We start from the raw sequence: 9,289 nt of genomic DNA, 5'->3' as shown, positions 1-9,289 counted from the left end.
TCTTTCCAGCGGTTAGGGGACCCCCACTCCCCTTTTTCTTGATTTAGGGTTTGGTATGGGACCTAACTGCTGGACTTTTCTTTTTCCCTTTTTGTTTTTCTCAGAACACAAAATGTCTGCTTCTGGCTCAAAATCTTCGAAGAAGAAAGGAAAAGATATGGCCACGCTGGAGGAGGTTTCTCTGGGACCCGTTGCCCAGGAGGGGTATAAATCCCGTGCGACTGGTTGGGAAGCGGCCGAGCTTCGATCCACCCTGACTTGTCCTCACCAGCTGGAGAACATCATTAATGTTGCTGGGATCAAACCCTCCACCTCAGGGACCTTTCACGGCCTCCTCGTGACTCGGAGACGCCTAATCATAACTATGACGGCTTCGGGGCTTGGAGTCAGACCCATTTGATGGCCGGTGCCATGCTCCCGCTCCAAGATTACTTTGTTAATTTTCTTGTATTTGTCGGCCTTGCGCCATACCAACTTATTCCTCAAGCTTACCGCCTGCTCTCAGGCTTATTTATTTTTTACACCGCCCGCGGCTGGGGGTCTCCTAGCCCGGCGGAAATTTTATATTTTTATGAACTTGTATCCGTCCCCAAGAAAGGGGACAAACTTAAGGATGGTTTTTATGGGTTTCGGATCCACCCTGCTAACGAGGGGGTGGTTCCGTATAATAGGCAGACTCACGTTAAGGAGTACCGCCACCGCTTTTTCTTTTCTTCCGGGTTCAGGGCCGTGGACCACCCGGAGCTTCTCACGGAGTGGGTGCGGATCCCACCTTACCAGCGGACGCTTTCCACTCAGGCTTTCCTTCGAAGGGCCCAAGCCTTCGCCTCCTACGACCACGCCGATCTTGATGTTGGGGGCCTGGTCACCACGGAGAATTGTAGAAAGGCCAAACTTATCCTTTCTCACCAATCCGTGGATGACTCCAACCTCTCACGGGTCATCTGCCCCAATGTGAGGGCACCGGTTGCGGAGAAGGCCTTCCGGGACGAGCTTATTGCCACGACAGAGAAGAAGTACCAAGATTACCTCTACCGGAAGGCCCAGGAGAAAGCATACTCTACGGCCCAGGCTGCCTCTGGGAGAGGACTTCGCGTGGGGAGTCCGGTGGTGCGAAGGAGCCAAGCCATTGCCGGGAAGTCCGAAGCTAAATTTTTTGACAAGATACTTCATGAAGAGATTGGGGATCGTCCTGCCAGGAGGCCCCTTCGTATTGAAGATTCTCCCGAGAAGCAAACTTCCCGGCCACAGCCTTCGGCCCCCGAACCAAACTCAGGTGCTCCCGGTGCTAGCACCTCCGGTGCCGGCGGTAAGTCTCCCTTGATAATTCGCTATGTTCCTTCCGTTGATGAATACACCAGTCATAGGCCCGTAGGGTTCGACGAGCGTCTTCGTAGATTTAAGATGCCGTTGACCCGGTGGGGGGATCGTTTGAAGGAATTTTATTTTTCGAACTTAGGAGATTACCTAGGTCGGTCCCGGATGGGCTCCGGCCCTCCGGAACCTATTCCTTTAGGTCCATCAGCTTACATAACGTCCAGCTGGTTTCGGCCCTCGGACAGTTATCTCGGAGATGACGCCGCCAGCATTAAAGTACAGGACTTTGCTAGGGCCGAATTAGGAAGTTCGGGTAGGAGTAGCTTATTTGCTGTATCTTGTATAAGCGGTTCCTCGCGGACTTCTAACACTTGCTTATTTTTTGAAACAGATATCTCCATGGATGCCATCCTGGAACAGCTTGCCGGGGTTCATACTCCCGTGGCTCCTCCGGCCTTCACCTCTTCTCCCCCGGCCCCTTCCTTGAAGGTTTCTTCCACCGTTCCCCCCGACACTATTGACTTAGTGGATGACGAGGAGGTGCTTCCGGGAGAAGGCCAAGGGAAAGGGTGGGACTTCTCGGAGGAAGCCGTTGAGGGTGCAGGAGAGCCTCAAGCCCTTCCGGAGGTAGCAGAGGAGGACGAGGAGGAGCCTGAAGTGGCTCTGATTTGCAAGCGTAAGGGCAAGATGGTTGCCCAGGATGAGCCGAAGAGGCCTCGGAGAGCCGACACTCCTGCCCATGGCCTAGACGGCGGGGTCTCCCCGATGGAGGAAAATCCTGCTCCTCCCCACATCGAGCTTACCCCGATTCCGGGGGACGAGGTGAGGCAGGAGCTTCGCATAGCCAAACACAACTATGCTATGGACGAGTACTCCCGGGGGTATGCCGAAGTGGAGGCCCTTAGGAGGATTCTGCGAGCTGAGGTTGAGGCGAGCATCAACCACCCAGAATACCAGGATCCGTGGGACCTTAATCTGGACCCTTTATCGGACTGGTTCCGTCGCTTCCTAGGGCCTACCTTGGCTCCTTCTGCCGCGGAGATGACCGGCGAGTTCGCTTCTCAGCTCACACGTTGCGCGCCCAAGCGGTTTGCCACTTGCGCTTCCCTGAACTCTATCTTCCAGGTTCAAGACCTCAGCCATTCTCTCACGGTGGTAAGTACTTTGCAATTTTTGTGTTTCCTTTTATTGTTTGTATTTTGTTTTTTTTTCTTTTGAGAAATTTCTCCTTATACTTCGTTATGGTTCAGCTTGCTGCTGAGGCTGGCCGCCTCTCCAAGAACATCATAAACCATGGCTTCACTCTATCCGACTTTGGGGACATGAATGACGTCAGGAAGGTCCTCCAGGACCTCACAGCAGAGAGGCAGATCTACCAGGAGGCTGCCGAGCGCCAGGAGGCAGCGGCCAAGGCCAAGGAAGAGGAGGCCAAACGGAGGGAGGCTCAGGCGGAGGCCATGATCCGGGACGAGGCTCAGCGGAGAGACAGGATGGAGGCCCATCACCAGGAGGAACTAAGGGCTCAAACCGAGGCTGCTGAGAAGGCCAGGCGAGATCTCCGGGAGGCCAGGGAGGCTTTGGATGAAATGGTCGCCAAGGTGAGATCTTTAGAGGAGACTCACCAGTCGGACATTGAGTCCAAGGCCGCTCTAGCTGCGGAGTTGAAGGAGCTTAGGGATTTCAAAGAACAATCCACCAGGAAGGCCAAGAGGGCCGAGCTCCTTTCTCCTGTTTCCTGCGCCCGGTGCCCGAAGCGCTTCGATGATGGTGTCTATATGGCTTGGGCCACCAATGATCAAAGTATCAAGCTTACTTTTTGTCCCAAACCCGAGGAGATGATTGCCAGATTTCGGGAAAAGAAGAAGAAGCTTGATGCCGCGCTTGAGGCACGGATTGGACCTCGTCTTCCTCCGCGGGCTGACTGAGCTATCGTATTATTGACCCAGATTCTACCCATTTCTTTTATAACTTTCTTTTTTTTGTTTGTACATATTTGCTGCTACCTTAGAACAATCACTACTACAGAATAGATATTTAGCAACACTTAATTAGTAACACTTTAAAAAAGAGTGTTGCAATTTTGTTTACTTTAAGAATTATAAACAGTTGTAGAAAAAGTGTTATTAAAAATTTGTTCTAAATAAATAAATATTTTAAAATTTAACATAAGACAACACTTTCTAATTAAGTGTTATTATAATTGAAAGAGAAAGTAACACTTTCTATAATGCATTGTCTTAGTTCAAAAATAAATAGGTACAAAACTATTTATATATATATATATATAAATATATATTTTGTTTAGAGTATTGTTTCAACTGCCCGCCTCATAAAATTTTAAAACTTTAATTTGAAAGTGTTAATAAAAATTCATGTCACACGTTCTAAACATAATAAACTTACCACTTATTTATTAACTTCTCTCATTTAGTTATTATCTGAATAATTCATACTTCTTCTCTCTCAAGTGTTCATAATAAATTTGATATTATGTTTTCGTTCTTGATAACTTAGCAAATAATTACCACATTATTTTGATATATCTCAAAGTTTACTCAGGTAATTGTTAATATTGTACTTTTTTGTATATAATTCTTTAATAATTTCTTTGTTTAGTACTTATTCTTTCAAATTGTTTGCCTTGCATCCATTTTTCTCTCATTTGATATTTTACTCTTCGTCTTTTGTTGAAATGATTTTTTTCTTTCTCATATGCATTGAATATCGATTATATACTATATACATGTATGAACATCTTAATAAATTAAGTCTATGTTATTCTTATGCAGATTTTTTTTTTGTAGTCGGTCGGTACCACATCAACAAATACAGAGCTCTGATTAACTGAACAATTCAAGCTTTGGGAATCACATCAACTACTTTTTATTTTTATTTAAGCCTTAACTTGTAATTAGATATATATACAGTAAGCTAAAATTATTGTACTTCTAAAAACTACTATATGTAATCACATTTTGTTGTACTTATTTTTGTACAATTTATTATGCAATAAAGATATATAACAATCATGTGTGCCTTTCATTACTAGGAATTTGCTATGTTAGTTTAAATTTTATAAATGCAGTACAAAGTTTATTTTGTTACATTTCTGGAATTAGAAAAAAAAACGCACAAAATTTTATATACATAGAAAAAAGATTCAAATAATATTTATTTTTTCTTCATATTCCATAATATAAAAATATATTTAAGAATATATATATAAATAATTTTATTAATGGTAACACTTATAATAAAAGTGTTGTATAATGTTTATTTTTTATACTAATGAAAAATTGCAATAGGCAACACTTTGCAAGTGTTGCTTTAGAACCTTATCTTTTGGCAACAGTTTAGGAGGCAACACTTTTATAAGTGTTGCCTTTTAAAGTTTTTTAGTTTAAAAAAAGTGTTGCAAAAGGTGTTTTTTCTAGTAGTGAATTTACATATAGGTGGCAACTTTCGTTTGAAGGGGGGACAATTATATTTTAAGGCCTGTCCCCGGGCCATTTATATGTATATGACCTGCCCTTTGGGCTAGGATATTTTTTTATGCGATCTTTATTTGTCACACTTATATATTTTAACCTGTCTTTTGGCTCAGGGTTTTTATACTTATGCTTTTTATTTCTGTGCATACTTTTTGACCTGCCCTTTGGGTCAGGATATTTTACTTAGTTTGTTTTTTGTTTGTCCGTGCGGTATACCCTAGTACCCCCCTGAGTGGCATAGAAACTTTGTTTTTAAGGCACTCAGTTTTATTTAATATAGAGGAGGTATACATTTGGACGGTACAAACCCTTTGAACAAAATCTAAGTTTAATTCGCTACTGGTAATATTTTCTGAGGTGATCGGCATTCCAGGCTCTTGGGACGGTGGTTCCGTCCATTCTTTTTAGTTTGTAAGTGCCAGAACCGATTTCGTCCTCGATCTCATATGGTCCTTCCCAATTTGGTCCAAGTACCCCCACTCCGGGTTCTTGGGTGGCTGGAAAAACCCTTCTTAGGACCATATCCCCAATAGCGAATTTTCTGTTTTTAACCTTGGAGTTAAAATACTTGGTCACCTTCTTTTGATAAGCAGCCATCCGTATTTGAGACTCATCCCGGAGTTCTTCGACTTGATCCAAAGCCTCTTGGAGCAGTGCCTGATTGGTGGCCGGATCATAAGTCGTCCTCCTGTGGGATGGGAATAATGTTTCCACCGGGACCATTGCTTCACAACCGTACGCCATTGAGAACGGCGAGTGACCGGTTGTGGTTCTGGGGGTCGTCTGGTAGGCCCACAGTACCCTTGGCAATTCTTCAGGCCAGTTATTTTTACAGGCCAGTAGCTTCTTTTTCAAGGTGACCTTTAGGATTTTATTGACCGCTTCCGCCTGGCCGTTTGTTTGAGGCCGGGCTACCGCGGAGAAGCTTTTTACCACTCCGTGTTGGTTGCAAAAGTCAGTAAATTCCTCGCAATCGAATTGCTTTCCATTGTCTGAGACTATTTTGTGAGGCAAGCCGTACCGACACACTATGTTTTTGATAACAAAGTCCAACGCCTTCTTGGCAGTTATTGTCTTCATAGGCTCAGCCTCTGTCCACTTGGTGAAGTAGTCCACTGCTACTATTGCATACTTTACCCCTCCTTTTCCCGTAGGTAGAGACCCGATGAGATCTATTCCCCAGACCGCGAAGGGCCAGGGGCTGGTCATCAAAGTGATCTCATTTGGAGGAGCTCTCGGTATGTTCGCGTACCTTTGGCACGAGTCACACTTTTGGACATAGTCTATACAATCTTTTTTCATTGTTGGCCAGAAGTACCCTTGCCTCAATATTTTCTTTGAGAGGCTGGGTCCTCCCGTATGATCTCCACAGAACCCTTCATGGACCTCTAGCATGATTTGTCTAGCTTCAGGGTCCGATACACACCTTAAATAAGGCATGCTGAGTCCTCTCCGGTAGAGAATTTGGTCCATCATTACATAACGATGAGCTTGATACTGAATCTTTCGAGACAATGCCCTCTCTTGGGGCAACTCACCTGTAGTTATGTACTTTATGATGGGGACCATCCAGCTGGGTTCTTGCCCAACCGCTAGTGTGGTCTCTTTTATTTTGATGCTTGGCTCTGCCAAGCGTTCCACTGGTACTACCCCCAGTTCTTCGATTTCACTGTCCGAGGCTAACTTAGCCAGACAGTCCGCATGAGCGTTCTTCTCTCGGGGGATTCTTTCTATTTTGTAGTCCGTGAACTCGTGGAGCAGTTCCTGGACTATTGCTACGTACGCGGCCATCCGTTCGCCGCGAGTTTGGTATTCTCCGGAAACTTGGTTTACGACCAGCTGAGAGTCACTGTAGACTTCCACTCTCTCGGCTCCTACAGTTTTAGCCAATTTTAGCCCTGCTATCAGGGCCTCATATTCGGCTTCATTGTTCGAAGCTGTGAAGTTGAATCGGAGTGCTGCCTGGAGCCGCAATCCAGTAGGTGATATCATAGCCACTCCGGCTCCTGAACCGTTCTCATTAGAAGCTCCGTCTACAAATACTCTCCAAGTGGGGATTGGTGGTTCCGGTGTATTGGCTGTTGCCTCGGCCTCATTGCATTCGGTGATGAAGTCTGCCAAGGCTTGGCCTTTTATGGAAATCCGGGGCACGTAGTGTAAGTCGAATTGACTCAGCTCCATCGCCCACTTGAGGAGTCTTCCGGATGCTTCAGGCTTCTGGAGAACTTGCCGGAGCGGATGATTGGTCAAGATTCTGATCGGATGGGCTTGGAAGTATGGTCTCAACTTCCTTGATGCCATTAGGAGGCAGAATACTAATTTTTCGATGACCGGGTACCTTGTCTCGGCCCCTATCATGCGCTTACTAACATAATACACGGGGTGCTGAATTTTTTCTTCCTCCCGGACCAGTGCAGCGCTGACCGCGTGCTCGGAGACGGCCAAGTAAAGGAACAAGTCTTCTCCAAGGATGGGTTTTGATAGGACAGGAGGTTTGGCCATGTGGTCTTTTAACCTTTTGAATGCCTCCTCGCATTCATCTGACTATTCGAATTTTTGGCATTTCTTCAGTATGTTGAAGAAGGGTATGCACTTGTTCGTGGATCGTGAGATAAAGCGGCTCAGTGCGGCTACCTTTCCGGTCAAGCTCTGCACGTCTTTATGTTTCTTGGGGGATGGCATGTCCAGGAGAGCTTGGATTTTCTCCGGGTTCGCTTCGATCCCCCTTTGGCTGACTATGAAGCCCAGGAATTTTCCCGACTTGACCCCGAAGGTGCATTTTTTCGGGTTGAGCTTCATGCCGTATCTCCGGACGACTTCGAAACATTCTTCTAAGTCGCTTGCATGGCTGTTGCATGCTTTGGATTTGACGAGCATGTCGTCTACATATACCTCCATGTTTCGTCCCAGGAGGCTTTTAAACATCCGGTTAACCATTCTTTGATAGGTTGCTCCGGCGTTTTTCAGTCCGAAAGGCATGACTAGGTAGCAGTATACCCCCTTATCGGTCCTGAAGCTAGTGCACTCCTGGTCTGCCGTATGCATTTTTATTTGGTTGTACCCAGCATAGGCATCCATGAAAGACAGCAGCTTAAATCCGGACGTGGCGTCTACCATCTGGTCGATCCTAGGCAGCGGAAAGCAGTCCTTTGGGCAGGCTTTGTTTAGATCTGTGAAGTCTATACAAACCCGCCAAGTCCCGTTCGGCTTGGGCACCAGGACTGGATTGGCCAGCCATTCCGGATAGTACACGTCGCGGATCATGTCATTGGACAAGAGTTTGTCCACCTCTTTCTCTAGGGCCTCGGCTTTCACCGAGTCGAGCGGGCGTCTCTTTTGCTCTACAGGGGGCATATCCGGGTTGACATTGAGTACATGGGTGATGACATGAGGGCTGATGCCGGTCATGTCTTCTTGGCGCCATGCAAAGATGTCGATGGCGCCCTTCAGTGTTTTTATTATTTTATCTTTTTCCTCTGGATCCAGGCTCTTCCCTATCCGGAGTACTTTGGTGGAGTCGTCGTCGCACACTGGTATTTCTTCGACGTCCTCCATTGGTTCCACGACCCTTACGGACCCTATGCGAGGATCCAACTCATCCTCTTCAGCCTTCTCTATCTCAGGGGGCCCCCGGACCATGAGTACTGGTAAGTGGGTGGCAACATTGTAACATTGCCTGGCCTCTCCCTGATTTCCCCTTACCGTTCCGACTTCGGCTTCCTGGGTAGGGAATTTCAGGCATAGATGTCGGATTGAAGTAATCGCACCAAAGTCGACGAGGGCCGGTCGGCCTAGGATCGCGTTGTAGGCTGTTGGACAGTCTACCACCACGAAGGTGCAATACTTAAATGTGCTCTGGGGGGTATCCGGGCACAGGGTAACTGGGAGCCTGACTTTTCCCATTGGGATTAGCGTCGTCCTGTTAAACCCTGTCAGCTGTGATCCACTAGGCGAGAGGTCCCGGTCGGTCAATCCTATCGCAGTGAAGGCTTCTTTGAAGAGCAAGTTCACGGAACTCCCATTGTCAATCAGGACCCTAGCCACCACTTTATTTGCGATGGGGGTCTCTATGACCAGCGGGTCGTGGTGAGGAAAATGCACCGTCTTGGCGTCTTCTTCCGTGAACGTTATGGGCTGGTCCATTAGCCGAGGCCTTTGAGCCGGGAGTTGAGTAACCTCCCACACCTCACTGTGTTTTGCGGCCTCGGCATATCTTTTACGCTCCTTGCGAGTGTTTCTTCCGATATGGGGACCTCCGGAGATCATGGCTACCCGTCCATTAGGCCGGGGCGGTAGCCCGGGGATATGCTGGGTGTCACCTGCAGGAGCAGCTGGAGGCAATACTCCTGATGTACCCCCTGGCGTTCCCGGAGGCATACCCCCGGCCACCTGGCCTGGATTAAGGTGGGGCAACCTATTTTTGATCCACTCATAGAGGTGGCCCAAGCGGATCAAATTTTCAATCTCGTCTTTGAGATTTT

The sequence above is a fragment of the Cannabis sativa genome, chromosome 4 (genome assembly GCF_029168945.1).
Source record: "Cannabis sativa cultivar Pink pepper isolate KNU-18-1 chromosome 4, ASM2916894v1, whole genome shotgun sequence".
Taxonomy (NCBI): domain Eukaryota; kingdom Viridiplantae; phylum Streptophyta; class Magnoliopsida; order Rosales; family Cannabaceae; genus Cannabis; species Cannabis sativa.
The sequence above is the reverse complement of the archived record's forward strand: the minus strand, read 5'-3'. Positions refer to the sequence as shown.